The sequence below is a fragment of the Panthera onca genome, chromosome B4, assembly GCF_046562875.1.
Source record: "Panthera onca isolate mPanOnc1 chromosome B4, mPanOnc1 haplotype 2, whole genome shotgun sequence".
In the NCBI taxonomy this organism is placed as follows: domain Eukaryota; kingdom Metazoa; phylum Chordata; class Mammalia; order Carnivora; family Felidae; genus Panthera; species Panthera onca.
This window is the reverse complement of record NC_138345.1, coordinates 57612358-57636744: the sequence shown is the minus strand read 5'-3', so window position 1 is coordinate 57636744 and position 24387 is coordinate 57612358. Positions and strand designations below refer to the sequence as shown.

Here is a 24387-nt window from a genome sequence, read left to right as displayed (position 1 = left end):
CAACCAGCCCGGAGGCAGGGGTGAGAGCGCCCGAAAACTTTTCTCCCCCCTCCCCGCACCCCAAGGAGTAGGTGGGTTCAAAGTGCCGGCGGCGGGGACCCGCGGGCGCACCGCCGGGCTCGGGGGTGGGGAGGTAGTGGTCGCTTTAAAAAGCAAACCTCTCCCCGCTCCAGCCTTCGCGCCGGGCAGACGGCGGCTCGCCTCCCAGAAGGTTCCGCGGACACCCGCAGACCCCCACACGCGCCCCCCGTGCAAGCTTTAAGGTTGTGCAAGCGGGGGTGAGGGGCGAGCAGGGGCCCAGGTAATGGTCGCAGGGCTGCGGGTGAGGTTCCAGCGCAGGGAAGAAGTTGACAAAGGGGACCTGACTAAACCCGAATGCGTATTTATAGATGCGAGCTCCACCGAGATCTAGAGATAGCCTCCTTCCACTCCTGCCATTTCATTTTATCGCTCCTTTAAGCGGAGGGCAGATTTTTTTTTTTTTTTTTTAAACATTCCTGCACGGTGTGGGTAATCACCGCGTTATTTACAATCTAGTTACTCTGCAGCAGACGGGGAAGCAAACTCTGGGGCTCCTTTCCTTCGGATGGACAGAGAGGGCGGCCAGGCGGCAAGCTGCAGCAAGGAGCTCAGGGTGGGTTTGCGGGAGCTCGGGGGCGACCTGGAGGGAGTCGGAGCCCCCGGCGCCGCCCCCGCGCCCGCGCCCGCCCCCGCCGCACCCCCCGGGGCGGGCGCCGGGCCGCGGTGACCGCCGGCTGGTGCGCTGCCCTCGCCTCCCCCATTGTTCCTACTGTCTTTTTGCCTTTTGTTATTTGCACTCGCATTGTGTTGTTTGTCTCTGAAGCCGCCTCATGACCAGCAAAGGGATTTCACCTCGTCCTTGAGAGCCACACGGGGAGCGAGAGCGAGCGAGCGAGAGCCGGGGGGGAGAGGGACACGCGCGCGCGCACACACACACACACGCACACGCACACACACACACAGAGTGAAAAAGGCGAGCCACCAAAACCCATCTCCAGTCTCCTCCCGGGGGCCCCCGGCCCGCCACTGTGCCACTTTGCATCCCACGCCAGAGGAGACATTAAGGAGACCCGGTAAGGTGCGTGAATCGCAGCGTTTTAACTTTGTTGTTCGTCCCGATGTTGTTGTGGGCAGACCTCCAAGGCGCAGAGCTCCCCTCAGCCGCTTGCCGTGCCCGCCACTCAGCACTCGCTCCCGGCTCCAGCTGGAGAGCCGGCGGAGGAGGGAGGGGGCCGCCACCGGAGTTTCCTCAAGTACGGAGGGAGGGGGACTGGGCTGGGGGTGAGGGGGGGTGGGGAGGCGGGAGGCGGCTCGGGACTTGAGGTGTCCCTGGCATCCTCCGGGGGGGCGGCCGGCCGGGGGGGGGACCCCGGAGCGTGGGCTTGGACCCCGTTCAGGAAATGGGATAACTTTAGATGTTTGTTGGGGAGCCTGCGCGCTGTTGCCGGTATTGTTTTGTAAGTGGTGGCGGTGGAGGTGGTGATGCGAGAGGAGGGCAGGAGTGCGGGGAAGACCCGAGGCTCGCGTGTGCATCTGGGCTGACGCCAGACCACAGACCCTGAAAGTTGGACAAAGCTCTCTCCCCTTCCTGGAATATAAAGGCGACCCCCAGCCCACCCCACAGTCTTAATATTCCACCCCCCCTTTAGTCTTTTTGTTTCGCTTTCTGCACTCCCTCTCCCTACCAGTCCTCCTCTCTCCCGCCTGGAATTTCGGAGACCAGTCTCATCCTTCAGAATTCTAGGGATTCCAGAGACCGGAAGCGTTAATTTTAATTGCAACTACTTTCCCCCCACACCCCCCTCCCTCCGTGTACGAAGCGAAACCACTCACGTGTTGTGTCACTTTAAGCGCGGGCTTGGGAAATGTCGCTTGCACTGTGGGGCTAGAGTAATGAGCAAGGAAAAGAGGTTATCTGAGTTAAAATCAAATTGGATTTGGAAATATTTGCGTTTGATAGCAGCAGTTTCTTGAGTGTTGATCTGCTGGCGTCGGAGGTACATGAAGCATTGTTTACATATTTTAATAGTCGTTTCCCTTGCACTTTGCAAAGCGAATTTATTAATAAATAGATGGACCCTGGTGAGTATCTGAAGACGCTGGCCTCTGTGACTAAATGCAGAGTGTGGTGAATGTGAATTCATTTTAATGTCTTTCTTTCTCAACTAAAGCAGGTCAAAAGGAGGAACTCTGTGAATATGCAGAGCCATAGCCAGGCAGTCTGGGTGGCAGTCCACTGTACTTCTTCAGAAAAGTTTAGGGATTTGTTCTATCCCAGTTGAGAGCCTCACAATATCCAGATATCCAAAGTAGTTTGTCAAGAAAGGCATGAGCCGGATTTCCCCAGAGACTGCCTTCAGGCTCAACACAATTCTTCAGTCAAGGGCAAGACCAAGGGAGATCTGTGGGATTTTGGGTAATAAGTGTGGGAATCTGCAAAGGGACTAGACAGAGTGATTTGTTTCCTTGCTGCTCATAAATAATGGCCCCTAGTATCCTTAAAAAAAAAAAAAAAAAGCCCACGCAAACAAAACAAGCCAATGAAGTAGGCGCGTGGGAGATTTGTAGGCAATGGGCATTTCAATCAGAAAAAAACAGAGCAGAGTTTTTGATCAGGATTAGAGGAGTGAGGCTCGATTGCCAAGATTAGGTGAAGGGCCAGATGGTTTTAAAGTATTCGGAAATGTTTTTTAAGTTTGACTTTTACAGAATTAAAAAGAGGACGGACAATGTCTTAGAGTCTTTACAGAAGTGCAAAAATTTTGATCTGTCTAATTTTGAAGGAATTCAGCTGTATGTGAACTGTTGTTAGCTCTGATACGGAAAGAATCTGGTTTCAAATGTAGATACATGGGACAAAGTTTCTGGGGTTGCTTCTTCCTGATTTAAATATAGCTCCTAGGCTGAAGCCTAGATAAATTCAGCCACAATGATTTAAAATCAAAAGTACTTACACTGAAAGTTCTCTTAGGCATTTGTGCAAAGTTCTGCAAATTATGTCATCAACTGTTTATTCCTCAGAACTATATAAGATAAAAATCATAAGCATCACTTAAAACTGATGCAATACAGCTTTAAATCCTCAGACTGGTAGAGATTGCTTTTGTTTGCCTAAAAGGTAGATCTTTCATCACATGAGTTGTTTAAAAACATTTAATTGTGGGGGTGGGAAGGGATGTGCATAATTATTTAGTTATTTGTGTTAATTATATAGTAGCATACTCGCTTGAAATCCTTTTTTTTTCTTTCGTTCCAGTGGTCTTCTAACAATCTTGTGCATGAAGAATTAATAGAGATTTTTGTTTGCTTGTACGTTTATAAAAAAATCTTTTTGTAGCTTTTTGAATGGGCAATATTGAATCAATTTGACATAGACTTGTAGAGTAAACTCTTAGTATAGGAAAAAAGAGCTTCAACTCTTAATGTAGAAACTCTGCATTAGTTTTGTTGTTGAGCTCAAACAGTTCTGGTTGAATGGTGTGTTATATACAGGATTCAAAACTCTCAAACTTATTTGGTAAATAACCAGGCATTTGAGATTCAGTGGTTATTTCAAGTTAACTTAGTCCTATACATGTAAATGCACATCCTGTTTTGACTGACACATTATTTTGTACAAGAAAAAAATGAATATAAGTTTATAAAGATGTTATTTGTGGAGTATATGGAGTAAATAGTAAATAAAAGAGTAAAGTTTATACTCAGTATGATGGCTTTTTTTTTTTTTTTTGGTCCTTTTTGAGGGGAAAGACATGACCTATATGGAAAGTTTAAAATTTCATTTTCCGGTTAAAAGAATGGATTTGAATGCTTGAATAATTTTTTCTTTTAAAGCAAATGAAAACTATGGTATGATTAAAAGAATATACCATCCTCTTGAAAAAGCTGTATTCTTTGATAGGCAATCACTGTTTTGAAGTCATGTTCAGATTATATATATGTATAAAAGTAAAATACAGAGCAGGATAAAACTTGTTTTTAGTAATCTCCCCCAATACACTGGATTTTAAATAACTTAGAGTTCTAAGGTTGAACACTATTTAGATTTCCATCAGGTAAAATTGTTGGGTATAATTGATTGGCATAACCTGGATGTTTCACGCGATATCCAATCACCTGCAGTGGTAGGGAATGCTATAATTAGAGTTTTGAGAGTAACCTGGAAAACTTTATTTCTAGGCCTGAAGTCAAAGCATTCCCTCACATACTCATCACAATTTTGTAGCCTGAGAATTGTAGGCTTATTTTAAAGGCAAAGAAAGTGCTTGGCTGTTTCAAATAAACTATATCCTGAACTTAGATTTGTAGATAGTTAATAAAATAAAAGTCCAATTTTATTCCAAACGTTGTTTAAAACACCCATTTGTAAATTGTCTACATTTGGTTTTCATATGTTAATGATTTGGGATCTGAAACTTCTTTCAGAAAGACATTTTGGTTTATCTTAAAAAACACCACACAAAACTGTCTAAACAACTCTGTAAATAAACTGTTCCAAATGCCTCAATTTGATGAATGAATTAAAGAATTATAGTTCTTAATCCAATTATGATCAGTCTTGTTATTCCATTTCCCATTGCGGGGAGCTTTGGGGAGTGGGAATGGTAAATGATTCTCAAATGTGAGTGGGGTCTTTGTTGTTTATTTTGTGTGTGTGTGATGTAACGTAAATAATTACTCATACCTAACAGGAGAAAGATTTTAGATGTAGAAAAGTTATTTAATGATTTTCAGTTAAGCCAAGAATTCGTTTGCATGAAAAGTTGCTCTTAATGAAGAGTAAAGTGAAAATTTCAAGAATATAAAGCACAGATCTAACTTTTTGCTTAAAAATAATGAATTTTTACATTTAAAGGGGGAGAAATGGAGCACTTATGGGTCGGTAGCAGGCAGATATTCAGGTACTCTCAGTCACTTTTAGCTGGGCCTTGTTCAGACATTTCTGTGGTGGTATTTAATAAACTTTACCATTTTCAGTTTCCTTGTCTTTAAAGTTAAGGGGAATATGCTTTTTGAGTTGTTTCTCTCAACCCCTTACACCTGTACCTGCTTGCATGGGTGCTTTTGAATGCTCTCCGGATCAGGGGCCTGAAACTGTAGGATGGGCCCTGATAACAGCCCCGTTTGCTCTGAAGGACCCTTCTGAATTCCTGCCTCATTTGTCCAATTTAACCTCTGGCTCATTAATTAATTCAAAGGTGTTAATAGCTCATTATGGTTTAATTCTCTAGATGTGGTTATTATTATTATTATTATTATTACCGTTATTGTTTCAGTTTATTATGACCATCTAATTCCTTAGAGAAAGAGTTGTGAATACAGGTATCAAGTGAAACTGCCAGAAGAAACATTTATGAATATAAGGATTTTTTTGGCACTACTCGAATTGTACCTTATAGGCAAGTAATTACTCTGCTTACAGGTAAGGATGCTGGGCAGGCATATTGATAAAAGTAGGAGGGAAATAAATGCATTTAAAGATTACATTAAACAATCACTCTTTAAAAACTGAGCCTAAAAAAAAAAAAAACGTATCTCCAGGAGAGGTGCTACTGAATTCTATAGATACAGGTCTATTCATTCTTCATTGCTTAAAGTTCGTTGTAAGTTACAAAGGAAAACAAGCAAACAAACAAACAAACCCTGATTCTATCTTTGATGCTCAATTACTTCTCATTCAATTATTTTGTGATTATGTAGTATCATATGTCCAAAGGGGACAGATAGTGTCTCATTCAGTGGGATGGGAGGGCTCTGGCTTGTTCTCCAGTTGGAATTCTCTGGAAGCTCAGGTATTGTGTTGTCATTGCAGCACCAATTAAAGTCTTTGAGGTAGGGAACTCAGGAAAGAACCAGGATGTAAGAGGCAATCCCACTAGCTTTTGGAGCTTCTCAGTTTAGGTCTATGTATAATTCTTCCAAGACTTCAGTTGGAGTTCTGTGGCCCTTTTACTGACCTCTAAAGGTGGAGATTATAATGCTTTTTCTCATAGAGATATTGCATGGATTACAGTCGATATTATATGTCAAATTCCTAGAATACGGTTTGTCATGAACCAGGTGCTTAGTAAATGTTAGCAACACTTGTCTTCCCTCCAGTCAAGTCTTTTTGATCATTAATAATACTTGAAGGTTAATTTCATACTTGCTTTGTACTGGACTTATTTGAGTCCAAGAAGAAAAATATATCACTTCCTTGAGGCTGAGATCAACATTTTAAAATAGTGATTCAGTTAATGTCTATATATGATCTCTGACAATGTGGTTTTATTAAGATGCTGTATTTGGTGCAAGTGTGAATTCTATCTTTTATTCATAGAAATGTTCCTTCAGTAATTAGCATTTTATCCTACATAATAGGTAAAGGCAACAAAAACCTTAGGACCTAACTATAGATCTCTCTTCTTGTTATCCTTTTTGATTTCCCATTACAGATACAAACTAGTGAAAATTTATCATGACTTTATCCATAGTCAGTCAGATACCTTTCAGTAATATGAAGTTATAGTACGTGTAGATAGAGATTCCACTTGGAAAAAGAAATAAATCTGACTTTGCAATGTTTGCCCTTTGAGTCAGCAGTTTCTTCAAAGAGAACCTCATAGACTTGTTTATACTGGAGACAAGGAGAAAGGCACAATAAATATACTATTACCTGTGTGAAGAGATGATGTATAGTAACATGGAGAAATTACTGGATGCTTTCTCTTTCCAGTGATACAGAAAATTTCTCTCTAAGTATAGGCTTCCCCCCGCTATCTGGAAGTAGAGCATTCCAGTGAAACCCTTTGTGAGCTGAAATGGCCTAAAGTGAAGAAGCAATTACCATTTTGTAAAAGCAGAAATCCTCTTTGGATTAGTGAAAACAGGTACTAATGTAGGTTTTTCATGAAAGCAAAATGGTGTAAAGCAAACTTTTGGATAGCAGGGTGGTGGTGGGGGGAACCTATAAAACTGACCAAAGATAAAGGAAGGGCTTTAAAAAAGTAAGTAAGTGACTTGGTTATTACATTAGTTTGGATCCCTCGAGAAGCAGATGACAAAAGGGGATTAGATAGTAAGAAGAGTTAGCAGAAGGCTGGGAGAGCCTTTCAGCTGTGATCCATGTTTGATACTTATGCAAGGAGAGACGGAAGGAGGGAGGGTTGAGTAGAAAGAAGCTGTACTGTAGTGCAATCCAGGAAAGGTTTGGCAAGGCAGAAGAGAGTCAGCCATTGGAGGAGTATTCATTCGCTGGCTGGGAGCAGCCCCCTGGAAGCATGGCCTCTGGGCATCACTGTTGCTAGAGACCTAGGGGCAGCAAGTGGGGCGCTGAGTCCATTATAATCTTGCAACAGGAGATCTGAGTGGTATGGTTCTAGTTTGGTAGTATAGCCCAGAGGTTAGTAGCAGTAGCTCTGGTTGGTGGACTTGTCACCAAAAAAAAAAAAAAAAGACCCAGTATTTCTTTAAGCACTTTGATGCTTTATTTTCCTCCCATGTAAAATGACCATAACAATAGTATCACCTCACTGAGTCCTGGTCACATTAAATGAGGTTGTATGAAATTACGTATAAATCCATAGTACCATGTATGGCATAGAGGAAATGTTCAAAGTATATAGTAGCCCCCCCCCCCTTATTTTGGGGGGATACATTCCAAAACTCCCAGTGGATGCCTTTCTGAAACCACATACAGTACTGAACCCTATATATGCTATGTTTTTTCCTATGCATGCATACGTACCTATCATAAAATTTCATTTATAAATTAGATGTAGTAAGAGATTAACAACGATAACTAATAATAACAGAACAGTTATACAAATATACTGTAATAAAAGTTAATGTGAATGTGGTGTCTCTGTCACAATTTTGTATTGTACTGTACTCACCCTTTTTGTGATGATGAGAGATGATAAAATACCCACATGATTATATGAGGTGAGGTGAATGAGGTGGGCACCGTGACGTAGTGTTAGTCTACCCTTCAGGAAGGAGGATCATCTGCGTCGGGGGCGTGGGTGACCTCAGATAAGTGAAACCACAGATAAGGGGGGGTTTACTGTATTGAACTCTTTTTAATGTACTCATAATATGCAACTGGAAAGGTATAGCTGAATTGTGTCAGGTGAGAGTAAATATACTCAAACAATAGATATTAGCTGTAATTAGAAGGCATTGTTTTTGCAAGCAAACATCTTTAAGGCTCGCCTTTTAAAAATAGCTCGGTTTATTTCTCCTGCTTCAATCCTTATTTTTTATCAGGTTAGAAACCATACAACAAATAGACCAACTGACCTTGGCCATCTTCAGGTAATTTGCCCTGAAGCATGAGGTAGACAGAATGCTCCCTTCATTTCCTTACCCCTCTAGGCTTCCTATTCAGTTGAGAAGCAACTTGCACTGTAAGTCTGCATTTTATCTTGAGCCTCAAACACCTTGCAAGTCTTTGCTCCCCTATGTTACTGTTCCTAAACCAACTTGCTGCACACAAAGCACTGAACTCAAGTGGCCCTCAGTGCTAGCTCCTGCTGTGATGAGTCACAGAGCCACCAGCACTTTGTTGCGTTAGATTTGATCACTGCCATGAGCAGTCCTTCGATTGTCAGCTAAGAGACCCTTCAGGGAGTTGTCCCTTAATAGAAAGTCTCTTTTCTTCCCTCCTGTTGTAACTTTAAATTAAAAGAAACTGTAGAGGAGCGGGTGGCATTGCAGCAGTTCATTCTTCTACCCACTGGGAGAACAACATCTGAGAAAAGACGTTATTGGACTGAGAATTGAGTTGTTGCTATTTTTTTTGGGCCAGCATGGGGGGGAGGTTGTGGTGGAGGAATGAAGACCGTGTCGTTCAGATGCAGACTGATTCTCAGTAATGCAATGGAGAGCGATCCTTCTGTGTATGCTGGTGAGCATTTTTTGGACGTTAGACACTGACTTAACATATTAATTTCAAGTGGGATTCACGGGACCCTGATTTTTACATGGTTCTGGGTGTTGTGTGGGAAACTGGCATGGGGACAACGTCAGAGTTCAAGGAGGGTGGGAGGCAGGAAAAGGGAGCTAATTTTTGACACATTCCTCAAGCAAATTGACCCCCCTAGGGAATCTGTGCCCAGGATGAGGACTGCTTACTGTGAGCCTTTTGGCATAGTTTTCCCCAAATAGTGAGTGCTGGTTACTTTAATGTTAAAAAAGGCTGATGAACTTCACATTTGTGAGAGGAAAAAGAAAAGAGATGTTAGTACTTTTGACGACGTGTTTTCTAGATGCTGTTTCTCACTAAATGTCTGATTTAATCCTCTGCTGTGCCAGGCTTCATACCCTCTCTAGTTGCTGGTCCATTCCCATTCTGGGTTAGGGCCTGCCCCCAAGTCTGATGTGTGCTAAGATTTCCCAGTGTAATTCATGGCTATGAAAAGCTGAGGTTGTTTGATGCGTGACTGAGGTTTGCGTGTGAGTTCTTGCGATGCTCAGTGTTACTATGCAGTATTGGCAGTCTTTCCCGTGGATCTGGCACAATCAGTCTCATTAATTTACTCTTGCACTGGGAACTGCTTTTGAACAAGTGCATACTATTTCTTATACTTTTGCTTTGACTTGTCTTTCTTCTCTCTCTCAGCCTTACTCCACGATACCTACACTACCAGCAGGATAGTAGTGTCTTTTCTACATTAAATCAGGAAATGAAGTGCTAATTTTAATGCATACTAAACAGACAAACAGTTCTGTCAATATGTAAAGAACCTTAATGTTCCCAGTATCTATTTCTAGGGACTTACTCAGACCCCTGAAATGCTCTTCCCTCCCTGCTTCTCTTTCCCTATCACTGCTTTTGGGATTTTCTTAACCTTTCTGTCACCACAAAGTCTTTTTTTTTTTTTTTTTTTTTTTTAATGTTTGGTTACTTTTGAGAGAGAGAGAGAGACAGAGCGTGAGTGGGGGAGGGGCAGAGAGAGGGAGACACAGAATCCAAAGCAGGCTCCAGGCTCTGAGCTGTCGGCATGGAGCCCAACGCGGGGCTTGAACCCATGGACCACGAGATCCTGACCTGAGCCAAAGTCAGATGCTTAACCGACTGAGTCACCCAGGCACCCCACCACAAAGTCATTATTATCATGGCACCATTGGCCACTGCATTGCGTTAATCTCAGTGGACGAAGTGAGAAGCGAAAGATGTGCTTGCATGCATTGCTGCCTGGTTTGAAAGGGGTAACTGGTAGGATGACAAAACACTTCTCATCAGAAGATAAACTCCATGAAGGCACTGTGTTGTATTCCTGATGCAGTCACAATGCCTGGGACAGAGCAGCCGCAGAACAAATGATTGTTGAGCCCACATGCCTTGCAGACTGAGCTTCATTTTGATTCGAAGGCCCGGCCCTGCATGACAGAAAAGTGGCAAAACTAATAGCTGTTGAGCACTGATCCTGTTCTAGGCATGGATCAGGATCTCATTTAATCCTCACAGCCCCCCTGTTAGGTGGGTATCATCCACTTTTCGTGGATGTGTGAACAAACTCCAATGGGTCAGGCGCTGGCCTGTTTCCCTCAGCTAGGAAGCCGGAGAATTATTGCCTGAATTTCAGTCTAGTTGATTCTGCTTCTTGTGTTCTTTCCATCATGCTGTGGCCAACATGCTGGTGTGGGGGCATGAACCTTACCTGCCTGTCCACTACAGGGGATGATTAGAAGAAACAGGTGAGAAGTCACAGAAAGTGATGCCTGAGATGTGAACTAAAACCTGGATCTTGAATATGATTATCAAGTACCCCACTGGTTGATTTATTAACAAATATGTGTGTGTGTGTGTGTGATATATAACACAGATGCATGTTGTTTGCACTTAATAGGAAATATTTTGTGACTTGAAACAGATTCTGAATACTTAAAAACTGACATCAAAGGAAATGATAGAACAGTATTTCACAAAGGTGATCACTCAATCACTCAGTTGAAAACCACCTGGGATATTTTTAAAACTCTACCTTTCTGGCCCCCATTGAGACAGGGAATCTGAATCTCTGTGGTAGTTGCCCGGTAATGCTACATTTTTAACGAGCACAACTGTCAATGCTTTTGCACATAGGAGTTTGGGAACCAGTGATAAAAAAAAGTATTGACTTAGTTTGGTACTAGGCTATGTATATGGCATCTGAAATTAAAGTAAGATCTCAAAGAATAATGGCAATGCCTAGATAAAGCACAGCTGATTGCTGAATTGTTGTACTTTTTTTGATGATGTGGTTTTAGAAGTTTTGAAATAAAATATAAATTGCGTTTATTAAATTTAAATGTGTAGAACATTAGCATGTTTAAAGTCAAGAGTGAGGGGACCTGTCACAAATTGGGTTGGGATTGGGGGAAGGGTGGTAGTTATGGGTATTCTAGGTTTGGAAAGAACTTTCTGTAAGGACAAATCTAAGATTGCTAAGTATGCTGAGAACCAGAGGTTGATTTCTTTATCCAGTTTTGTATCCCCAGTACTTAAAACAGTATCTGGAACAGAGTACGTGCTTAAAGACCTTTGTTTAATGAATGAATAAACACAGAAGAAGAGAGTGATATGTGGAAAGTAGGATAGTTTGGTTGTGATTACTGTGGATAAAGAGTCAAGAAAGGGTATGCTGAAAAGGAATCCTAGTGAGATAAGACAAGGACAGGGTTTTAATTAGTCTAATATGGTCCTTACAGGAAAGTGCCTTCATACAAACAAATAAACAATGCAAAACCAAACCTGAGTTTTGTATAGGATTAAATCATCAGGCCACTGTTTGTGTGTATTATCCTGGGAGCAGCAATTACTACATGAGGACAGGGACCAAGTCTGTTTTGTTCTCCATACTATCATAGTACTCAATAAATATTTATTGAACGAATGACAGGGTTTCCACATGGACTGGAAAAGAAAGCTTTTAAATGACACAAAAACGTCTTGTAAAATGAGGACAAAATCTTTCCAATTGCTAACCAATAGCTTGGTGATCATGAAACTGGCAAATCTTCATAGAACTGTGTGTTCCCAGTCTCTTTAGAGTTTAGTAAAGTCTCCATCTGATAGTTTGTCTGTCACCAAGTGGGCCTTTGCCTCCAGTGCCATTTTCACTTTACTGTTTCGAAAATCCACCATGGTGACTAGTGCGGTGCCTTGCTGACATTAGCTATTTAATTAGTATTTGTTGAATAGTTCCATTAGTGAGTGAAGAGTCCTGACTAGGGCCTGGGAGCGGGAAGTGGGGATTGAAAGCAGTGAAGCAGAGAGTTGCCCTCATCCACTCAGAGACCTTTGAGTAGGCACACTTCCCATACAGCTCAAGGCCTGGTTGTTGGAATCTTGAGGGGAAGGATGTTTGCTAAGATAATGACTACAAAGGTAGGTCCAGTCTTGTTAGAAGAGGCAACCATTCATTTGATCTGGGAAGTCAGGCCAGAAAATGTATTGCAGGAAAGATGGTAAAAAGTAATTCTAAACCTAACAGGAGTTTCAGTAGAAAAATGGCTCTAATTCAGGCAGTGTAATGTTAACATCAATGCGTGTCTCATGGCTCAAGCCCCGCATACTACTTTGGAAATAAAAGGAGATTGTGTAAAGAATTAGCAATACAAGGCATTTTTAAGTGCTTTATTGCAGAGGCCTGTGATACTCTGAAATCTGTGCAGCCTTTTTCTTCCTGCTGTGCTTAATTTCAGAATCTGATGCTATTACCTATCCTTAGAGAAAAAAAAATTACTCACTGTTAACTCTTAAAAACCGAGTTTAACATTGCACTTGCTTTCAACATAATCTTTCTGACATTTCTTAGGAAGAGAGAAGTATATTTAGCCACAGAAGGTTTACCTTCAAGTTGCATATGTAGGATTGCTTCTAGGAGGCAGCATTAGAGTAACAGGGCAAGATGGAAAAAAATGTTGAAAGCCTAAGTTTAGAAATGGCTCAAACAGCTTGAAGAACAAGGTCTCTGAGAGAGTTGGCATAGAATGGGTTTAGCATGAATCCAGATCAGAAGCCAGAGAAGTAAATTATGAGGCATTATGAAGATCAGGCAGAAGAAGGAAGGACAGGAGTTAAGTCTTTACAGTATAGGTGGCTATCTTCTTGGACATGAAGACATACCCACCAAAAATATGTTCCCTGGCATGCCATCACTGTGCCCTTTCTTCTGTCTAGCACAAAATAACAGTTGACATTGATTCATAGTTCACTATTGCCAGGCATTGTGCTAAGCAGTTTTTTTATTTTTTTATTTTCATTGATTCTTCCCAGTACTTCTCTAATTTAGATACAAATGCTGCCCCATTATACAGATAATGTTGGGTTTGCCCAAAAGTAGCATAGCTGTTTAGTGTTGGAGCTGAGACTTGAACCCAGAGTGGTTGATTCTGAAGCATGGGCTCTTAGCTATGGTAATATAGGAAGTATATTTTAAGTGCTGTTGAGTCATCCCTCAAAATGATGTTTTTATTTTCCCCTTTCTTTATATATACACTTCTATCACTCGAGGACAGTCTTTTTTTAGCTCATTTCTGACCTATTGCAAAGTTCCACAAACTAGCGTCTCTCCTTACAATCTGCTCTGTTTACCACTGTCAGGTCAATCTTCCTGACATGCTATTTAGATCATGTGGCCCCTTTCTCAAAAATTCAAAGTGCCTGAATGCCAGATGGGACCCAGACTCTTAAGTCTGGTTTTTGGGGGCCTTAAAACCTATCTCCAAGTCTCCTATCTTTTTAGGCTCATATTTGAAACTTACCCTTTGAGAATAATTTGCTTCTGATCTGGATTCAAGCTGAACACAGTTTCCCAGATGACTCCCCAACTGTCTGCAACATGTCAGCCATATCAACTCTTTTCAGAATGCTCATGCCAGAGACCATGCCATTACATAAAAAGCCACTGCTCATAGTCAGCTCAGACAATTCTTCCAGAGTTGCTTTTTCTAGCTACTTCAGACTTGCTCATCAGTTGACTTTCCTTGGTTCTCAATCCACTTGTCTCTGTATTTCGGCTTTCTCTTTTTGTTTTGTCCTTTCATTCATTCATTCAATCATCAACAAATACTTATTGAACACCTACTATGAACCAGACGCCATGTTAAATGTCAGTGATGTGTAGAGGGGACACACATCTTGTACACAAGGATTTAAAGCCTATAAAGGAAGATAAACGTTAATGAATTGCTTGCATTTATGATTGCAAATTGTAGAACTCTATTTCACACAAGTATATACAATCTGTGGGAGAAGTATCTGATCTATTTAGGGGGGCCAATCAGAGGAGGCTGCCATGAGGAAGTCACATTTGAAGAATGGCTAATGAGGTAAAGAGGACTAGAGAAAAAACTTTTGAGACATGGGGAGTAGCATGTGCAAAGATTACAAAGGGGGAAGGATACGTTCTTGGAATTAGAAGGCCAGCATAGCTGTAGTCGAGTGACTAAGGAATGCAACTCTAGAGGTAGGTTGGGATCAGATCGTTAAACCTGATGGGCCATGTTGGAGAGTTGAGTCTTTATAATAAGGGTGATAAGAAACCCATTGAATAGTTTTAAGCAAGAAACTAATAAAATTTGTGGCTATAGCAGGTGGACCAAATTTAAGAGAGGCCAGAATGGATTTGGACAGGCTAATAATGAGGGTATTGCTGTTATTTGTATAAGGAAAAGAAGGCTTGAAATTTGGACTCTTGCAGTAGTGTTAGAGATGGAGACACAAGGAAGGATTTCAGAAGAAGAAAAAAAAAAAAAACCATGGAAAGTCGCCCAGGTCCAGGTGCTTTGTTAACCCTACTTTTTAGCCTCATTACAGTAACCTAATGGGATATTCCCTCTGGTAATTACCCATTGTTTCCATGTTTCATAGGTTTAGAAAAGAGATGCTTAAGACCATATCTCTCCTGGGATCTCTGCTGGCTGGATCTGTACCTGTTATAGCCCTTAAGTATTCAGGAAGAAAGATTCGATACAAAACATATAGTGCCTTCTGTCTACATCTTTGTATTTGCCTTCACATTTCTATGTGTTCCTTTTGTATATAACATTCCTTCATATAGATTTCCTGAAACCCTACCCATATCTTAATTTCCAAATTAAATTTTACTTTTTCTTAGTATCCTCATAGAATATACTGACCGAAGATCTCTCCTGATCTTACGTTATTTACATCTGTAAACACTTTTATGACTTAATTATATATTGTACCATATTGTACGCATGTTGTGAACATGTCTTATCCTTTGAGGTATAATTGTGAGTTTGTGCCTTGGAAGTAGATGCTGTAGTTCATTATTATACCCCTATTTTGGATCATCATTTACTCTTTCGAGCTGGGCAATTTACTTAACCTCTCAGTCTGTGATTCCCTCATCTGCAGAATGGTGATAATCATATCAGTAAGCAGTTGCGAGGAATCAATGTTAGAATGGATACAAAGCACTTAAAACAATCCTTGGCAAATAATGAGTTCTACCATATGATGACATTTTATGGTTATAAATATTATCCTTTGAAATCAGAAACCTGTATCTTGTTACTACTTTTGTCTACTTGGAGCTCAGTAAATATTTATTGAATTCAGATTTAAATTTAAATTTAAGTATCACTTTTGCCAGGGGATACAAATATAAATAAATGTTGGTTCTTGTCTGAAGGAATGTTGATTTGATAGGGGAGCAAGTAACATAAACCGGTAATTATGTATCCGTGTGATAGGTGTAGTGATAGAGTATTTTGAGAGCCAGGTTGGGGAAGGTTTACTAAGTGAATTGATGTATGAGTTAAGTATTTTATTCATCAGTTAAATACATATTAGAATACTATATGTGTGTTATATAAACTCAAAGTTCCGTGATAAAATAGCACTCCTACCTTACTAATGATCATGTCTACCCATTGCCACCACTTTCAACTCTGTATTTCTAAATAAAATGTTTACTCCTTATTTTAGTATTTAAAAAAAAAAGTTATCAATCTATTTGCTACTATTTGGCTTTGTTTTGCAAATCTTCCTGTACCTCACCTATCTAAAACCACACGTACTCCTTTTCCCTTTCTTCCAATATAATTTCATCTTTTTTCGTGTGTGCGTAGGGGGGTTAAATCAGTTTAGTAAACACAGTCACTTTGACTTTGTAAATGTTGTTTATCTCTGAGAGTATCATGAATTTATTACTTTTACTTTTTATACAACTTTTTTAGTTTTCTTGGGGTTAATAATAACCTGTATTCAAACCTAAAGTTTTACTAGGATTGCTCAATTTTTACTGGGAATTCCTGAGTCTAAGGCTTAAAATTGGGTGAGTGGCATATCCAAGGTGGGCCTTTGGGGCAGTCAGCCCTGGTGGGAAGGACCATTTTATTATTACATAATTTAGAATTGTTGGAGCCAGATGATAATAAAAAGCCCACTGCCTTTTACTTATGTTTCTTAACATTTCTGCAGACTTTGCACCCCTGTGTTGCCTGCACTTAGACACACTGTTCCCAGAAGCCTGCCCTTAGTAAGGCTCTGAGTTAAGCTAAGTATGGCAGGGAGTGGTGCTCCAAGAAGGGAGGAGAGCATTCCAACCAGGCAGTGTGACATAAGTAAAAATGCAAGGAGGTGAGAAATGGCATGGTGTGTTGGTGAAATTACAGATTGTTTGGTGTCAGTAGAGCATGATGGGGACAAGCTGAGATGAGGCTGTGATTGTGGAAAGTGGTCAGATCAGGGTGATCTTTTTATTGTAGACTCCTATTCACGAGATTCTGTCTTGTGGGCTTTGGGGAACCTTGTAGTGTTGAGTAATGTGGTTTGCTTTGCTTGTGAATGAACTAATGATGTGTTAGCCAAAAAATGAAAATCTGGCTCCTTAAGTCAGCAGTTATAATGCTGTATTTGCATATTTGGTGACATATTAATACTTTAGGGGTGTCCCATCTGTAAAATTTTTAGAGTGCATGATTCTACAGAGTGTGTGTGTGTGTGTGTGCGCGCACACACACACACACACACGCATTCATTAGGGCACAATAAACACTTAGAGCAAGGGTCTGCTTAAATGACAGTAGAAGTAAGAGTGGCAGTATATCAGAATTTCCTGGACACCAACTCTGACATGTAAATTTGTGTGCACTGGGTTTACTGCAAGGGCTTTTGGGGACAACACCTGTGAGGGGTTGAGAGAAGCAGGATGGGCCCATGGAGAAGTTGAGTGTGCCACATCTGAGGGTACAGCTAATCTATGGGGAGCTCTGGAACTGGATGGCTTCTTAGAGATGTCCTGAAATGAGGCAAGGGGACCAGGCCTCTGTAACCTCACAGAGGTTGTTGTTGGATGTGGGACATCCTTGGGGAGGGTATGGAACTTTGGATGAGGGCAGTTTTTTTTTTTAATTTTTTTTAATGTTTATTTCCTTTTGAGAGATAGGAAGAGCATGAACAGGGGAGGGGCAGAGAGAGGGAGACACAGAATCTGAAACAGGCTCCAGGCTCTGAGCTGTCAGCACAGGGCCCGACGTGGGGCTCGAAGTCACCAACCGTGAGATCATGACCTGAGCCGAAGCCGGACGCTCAACCGACTGAGCCACCCAGGCGCCCCAAGATGAGGGCAGTTCTTAAGGAAGGGAGTCTTCAGTAGCCAACACTCTTGGCATCTGGGAGATGAGGCCCACCAGGTAGCATACCACAGCATCCACCACAAACAGCCTTCCAGAGAATTTCTCTATGTTTTTAAATTATTTTTTAATGTTTATTTACTTTTGAGAGAGAGAGGGAGATACAAAATCCAAAGTGGGCTCTGAGCTGAGAGTGGAGAGCCCGATGCGGGGCTTGAACTCATAAACTATGAGATCATGACCTGAGCCGAAGTTGGATGCTTAACCAACTGAGCCACCCAAGCACCCCTCTATTTTTTGAATTCTTATAGATTTTCCTTGAAAGGTGACTAACAAAGAGCTAGCAGTGGTCTATGAGATATACTTTTGCCATTTTCCCATGTTCATTTATATTTACATTATTCGTATTACTTGGAAATCCCTAGATTATTGTTTTGTTTTGTAGGAAGTCTTTTAAAAACACTTGTCCAAATTATGGAAAGAGCCTAAATGTCCATCAACTGATGAATGGATAAAGAAATTGTGGTTTATATACACAATGGAGTACTACATGGCAATGAGAAAGAATGAAATATGGCCCTTTGTAGCAACATGGATGGAACTGGAGAGTGTTATGCTAAGTGAAATAAGCCACACAGAGAAAGACAGATACTATATGTTTTCACTCTTATGTGGATCCTGAGAAACTTAACAGAAACCCATGGGGGAGGGGAAGGGAAAAAAAAAAGAGGTTAGAGTGGGAGAGAGCCAAAGCATAAGAGACTCTTAAAAACTGAGAACAAACTGAGGGTTGATAGGGGGTGGGAGGGAGGAGAGGGTGGGTGATGGGTATTGAGGAGGGCACCTTTTGGGATGAGCACTGGGTGTTGTATGGAAACCAGTTTGACAATAAGTTTCAAAAATAAAAAATAAAAAAAAAACACTTGTCCATGTCATGAGGGTTAATTTAGCTAAAAATTAGATGACGTCATCCATAATCCATTTCCTAAAGCATGTGAGACTCTAATGTGTAACAAATGATGAAGGAAAGAAAGAGAATGGCATTAACATGAACTTCTTCCTGTGGTGAAATGAGGGCCCCTGTGGCAATCTGTTAATAATTAGATTAAAAAATAAAACCACACAGAAAACAGTATGGCGCTTCCTCAAAATATTAGAAATAGAATTACCATATGAACTGGTTATTCTATTGGTTGTTTACCCAAAGAAAACAAAAACACTAATTTGGAAAGATGCATGCACTGCTATGTTTATCTCGGCATTATTTACAACAGGAAAGATATGGAAGTGACCTAGGTGTCCATCAACTGGTGAATAAAGAAGATGTTGTATATGTACACAATGGAATATTACTCAGCCATAACAAAGAATGAGATTTTGCCTTTTATGACAACTTGGATGGACCTAAAAGGTATTATGCTAAGTGAAATATTCACACAAAGACAGACAAATACATATGATTTCACTTATATGTGGTATCTAAAAATCAAAACAAACACAAACAAACCAACAAACAAAAAGCAAAAACAGACCCATAAATACAGAGAACAAACTGATGGTTGTCAGAGGGGTAAGTGAAGAGAGGGCAGGCAAAATGGGTGACAGGGGAAAAAATAAATAATTCCAGCCTTGGATAAAATGTCTTTATGAATGAGGCCAGGGGAACATTTTAATTGGAAGTAGGACAGCTGACTGGATGTAAACATGTGATGGGGGTAATGGTGTCTCCATGCATTGGTAAGGGAGGAGGCATTCTGGCCCAGTATGTGGACAAGAGTATAGGCCTAGGTTTTCCAGCTTCCCAGATGGGCATCTAATTCACTGCTCTCCTAATTTTTAGGATCATTTATGTACACCATCAATAAAAAGATTATTATTTTACTAGTGGTGAACACAAAAATAGAAATTAAAAGGAATGAGATAAAGAGGGAATAAAGAATATCTATAGAATGAATAATGTAAGTAGAAGTCATAATATTTTTACTAGCATGCCAATAGATTATTATTATTTTTTGCCTCCACCTTGAAGACTTCTGAACTAGATTTCTAGAGCATAAGTTGTATATTAAATGGGGAAAAATTGTACTGGAGAAAATTTTGACAGTTTTTTGCATTTGACCCATGTAACTGTTAAAATGAGATCATATGAACTCCCAAGTATTAAAAAATAAATCAGGTTTTAGAATACAGTTGTGTTGCTTTAAAATATTTTACAAATCATGGAGGGAGTGTGTGTCTGTGTGTGTGTGTCTGTGTGTGCTAGCCAGGGTCATAATGACTTAGGGTTTCCTTCTGTTTAACAATTCCTCATAATTAACTAAAAGGTTGGGGCCACACTGACACCATTACCCCTGTGTATATCTGGTTGTAATTTATGAGCCATATCCTGCCTTATTTTCCAGAATGCTTTTACTTATTTTTCTCTGATTCATAAACTTATAAATCAGTTACATGTAATAATGAAAAGATACCTTTATTTATATCATCTCAGCAATGAAAAGAAACCTTTCATAAATTTAGTGAATTCCTTCATGTCCTTTGGAATTTTAAATGTTTATAAACATTTTCTGGCAAAACTCAGCATGGCTTAAAAGAATTATCCCAGATTGATCTTGTGCCTGAACTTCAGATAGCTCACCTTCCTGATTAATATCTTTTATTTTGTTAATAAAAATTCATTTTAGTTGTGTTCTCATTTATATACTTAGCAGTATGCTTAAAAGATATTGGTTTCTTTGACTTTCTTGAAGAAAGGGGATAAATACATTTTAGGTAGCATTACTATTACTTTGTATTACAGATAAAATTAACCGACTGAGCCACCCAGGCGCCCAGATAAAATTAAATGGTAGCCAGATTTAGAACTAGTATACAGGAGTCTTAATAATGATATGGTAATCATGGTTAGATACCTAAGGAAACCTAACTACATAATCTTAAGTGTAGTTCATAAATTAAAAAGCAGAAACTTCCCTGTGCTAGAGAGTGCTTTTTAAAAAAAATAATTAAAAAATTAAGATTTAAAAAAATATACACAAGAATGATCTTTCCATTATTGAGTAGAGGACATATGTTATCTTGAAGTACTGTGCCTTGAAATTTTCAGGTGATTACATTCACATTTGCTCTTATTCTCTGTATAACTATTTGCATATTGATCTTAATAATTTGAAATAAAGAATGTTGTTGTGCTTGACTAATATTAGCATTCACTCATTTAAAATCTTTTTATTGCAAGTCTTTGTCACATGTGACAAATGTTCAGTAATGGGGTTACAATGGTAAGCAAAAGAGATTTGGTCCCTGCCCTTACAGAGCTTCCAGTCTAGTGGGAAAGATGGAGGTTAATCATCTAATTGTGTCAATAAATAGCATAGAGGAACGTTCTCTTCTTCATTTTAATTATGACTGCTAGCTGGACTGTTGATTTTAAAAAATTATAAGCATAATTATTTATATAGAATACTAAAGAAATGATATGTACTTTAAATATTTTAGGATTTTAAACATGTGCTTTATCAATCAGTGTATCCTTGTTTATCAGTTTGCCCATCAATTGATGTATAGTCAAGGCTTTTAAGTATGGGTCCCCTGAGTGATGATCTGTGTCATCTTCTTGGGTAAGTTACACCCATAATATATATTCTATGGCTTTTTTTTTTTTTTTTACTAAAAATGGCAGGGAAGCTTAAAGGCATTTGGCAAGGAATTTAAGTGCAGAATTTGCGTAGATTTTTTTTGAGTTTTATCCCAATTTTATGAAGTAAAGAGAACTTTAGTGGTTATTAAAAACAATTTGCCTTTATTTTTTCTAAGACATTTAATCTAGTGCCACTAAAAACTCTTTTGTCCTCTTATTAGTTATGTAATGTTTAATGAATTTACCCAATAGGAAGTAGAAATGGCATAAATGGACTTAGGATCAAGCAGGCAATTAAAATGGTATGAGTGTGTGTGTGTGTGTGTGTGTGTGTGTGTGTGTGTGTGTGTGTTAAGAGTAGCCTTTTTGCCACGAGGGTGCTATGGCCAATAGTGTGTTTCACAGAGGGAATGGAGCTCATCCATTACTCTGGTAACTTGGTGAATGTAGGTTGACTAACAGTCGTGCTATGGTATTAGTGATAACTACTATGGAGTGCATTATGACAGAAGAGTATAGGAGATTATAAAGGGGTTATAGGGTAGCTTGATTTATTCTGGAGCTCAAAGAAAGCTTCCAGGAGGAAGAGACATTTTGGCTGGGATATGAGGAGAGGTAAGGGGACGTAACTAGGTGGAGAAGGTGTGGGTGAATATGGCATAGAGAACAGCATGTGCAAAGCTCTGAGGTGGGCTACAGCTTGGAATACTGAGGGACTAAAGAAAACCAGAGTGGCGAAAGACAGGGGCAAAAGTTTCAAAGAATGAGACTGGAGGAGGAGGCAGGACTTGTCTTAAGTAGGGTCTTGTAGTTGTTGCTAAGGATCTGGAGTTTTTATCAAAAAAGCAAGGGCAAGAGATTAAAGGATTTAGATTTGCATTTTTAAAAGATCATTCTGACTGTTTGGAAAACGGAGTGGAAGTGGCATCAGTTGTGTAATGATTAGGTAGTCTAAATAAGAAATGTCCCTGTCCCCAAAACTATTCATTCTGCCATTTTTGGGTTCCTCATCCTGCCACATAACTAAAGTCCTCTGAATACTTGAGGAATAACAGAACCTAAATTTATCACAGGTGTAAATCTTTTCAATACCCAGGAAGACCCTACTTGTGTTTTCTATAGTGCACATTGCTCACTATCTTCTCCTTTTATATTTGTATTTATATTCATGATTTCTGCCCAACATATTTTCAAGACAGTAGAAAAAAAGGAAAAGTCAATCTTTTAAGCTTGTACCATGCTATTGACTTTCTTTGAAAGGACAACAAGTGTGTTTATTTTATCACTATCAGTCTAAAAATTAACCGTGAAACATCATTCTCTACTTCTAAACTATGTATAACAAAGAAATGCTTTATTGCAACTTCATCAATAATTCAAATGCAACTTAAAAGAAAGTAGGGCAGCATAAGGAAAAAAGCACACTTGTTCCATAATTGAGTCGATTAAATAGTATTGAGTCCAATTGTCATATTTATATCGATGAAACAACTTTTATAACTACAAAGAGTCTAATAAGTAAGACCTCAGAATTATGAGGCAATGTCATAGACATTTCTGCATTTTTTCTTTTGTAAAATATAAATAGCGAAAGCAACCTTTACTAGCGTGCAATAATGAAGGAACAGTTTTTGAAACGTGCTCTTATTGGGATTTAGTAGTTTTCAAGCCTGTGCAGTAATAGCCCAAGCTATTTTGGAACTGTGCATACATTAGTGTTCTGGTGCAGCATGATACAATAATGTGTGAAAAAGTATACGATCGCACCTTGTTTAAATTTGCAGTTTTTATGCATAACCCCACAGCGAGCTCTTGTTAGATTTTGACTGTATATAGGAGAGAAAAAAGTTTATAGAAGCCTACAGATTGTGGATGGATGTAAATATCTGACTAAGGAAATAAAGGTTTTTTTTTTCTTTTTTTGCACGATTGAGAGTTAAGTTTATGTTGTATATATTATTTTGCAAATCAACTTGTGGTTCGTTTTACCCAGAGGAAGCTTCAGAATGTATATATATGACCATCTAGATGAAAATGCATATCTGCTTATTTCATATATGCAGAGTATGAGTGAAAAGTACCAAGTTTGATTTTTAAAAACAATTGTGCTATCACTTATGCATTCATATTAATGTTGTTTTTCAAGACTGTCACCCAGAGAAGCAATACCCTGATTTCAATGATGCCCTTGTTCAAAACATTTTGGAAAACTTCCTCTCAGAATTGTCTTTTGAATCATTTGCAAGCCTGACTAAAACATCCATCTCATTACTTTCTATTCGTATTTTATACCAAGATTCATCATCCTTTTTTTTATTCACCAGAGTTGGCTATAAATGTCTCCCTGAAATGATGAAAACGGCTAAAATTGACTTTCAAATTATGAAATTTGTCACCATTGAGGATATTTAGAAGTGTGTGTGCGCGTGTGTGTGTTCCAGACTTAGAAAGCACTTTCAGAAGGTGGTAGAAATACTATGACTGATGGCTGATCTGTAGGGTAAGGGAATCGTGTTCTAAGGGGACCAGTGTGAAGGGAAAGCATGTGGATGAGATGGTATGTTTGTATGAAAACCAGTCACATTACTTTTTAATGACACAGTATATTAGCTTTTACAACGTATACAGAGAAAAATGTAAATATGTCTTTTGGAATGCAGGGCCAAAGTACCTTATACAATTAGTAGCATATTTTATTATTAAGACAATTAAAGGATTAAGCAACTACAGTGCTAATCCTTTGTTGGCAGATTCTTCAGATAATGGTCCTTACATGGGAATGTCTCTATATAATTTTATTTAAATACTACCATTCACTGTCTTATCTATAAATATATGTATTTTCATTAGCATCTTACATAATTCATACTTATTTTCATGTCATTGGAGGTACTATTTGCTAGCATTTGAAATCTTCATTTTAGTTGACCTCTTCACATAAGTAATTGACTCAATTTTTAAAAGTATTAGTGCTTGTTTTCTTAGCCATCAGTAAAGAACCCAGTTACATGTGCTTGAAATGTAAAATAATTGAATTCAAAATATTTTCTTAATTTAAGAAATCTGTGGCCATTCATTACCACTCACAATGTTATGTGTTGAATGATTTATGAATAAAATAAAAATGAAGCAGTAATATACATATCCAAAACATT

At 39.4% G+C, this 24387-nt stretch overlaps 1 protein-coding gene across 5 annotated transcripts in view; it reads left to right on the top strand.

Moving 5' to 3' along the window:
- The first annotated feature begins 531 nt into the window (after nucleotides 1–531).
- SOX5 (SRY-box transcription factor 5) overlaps nucleotides 532–24387 on the top strand; it is a 1011771-nt gene continuing 987915 nt past the window's right edge. For 3 of the 5 annotated variants that reach the window (XM_060659529.3, XM_060659510.3, XM_060659519.3), the window contains exon 1: nucleotides 680–1099. The gene's annotated coding sequence lies outside the window, so the exon portion shown is untranslated. Of the gene's footprint in view, nucleotides 635–679; nucleotides 1100–24387 lie in introns of those variants that run through there. The other 2 variants (XM_060659511.3, XM_060659513.3) reach the window with 2 other exon arrangements.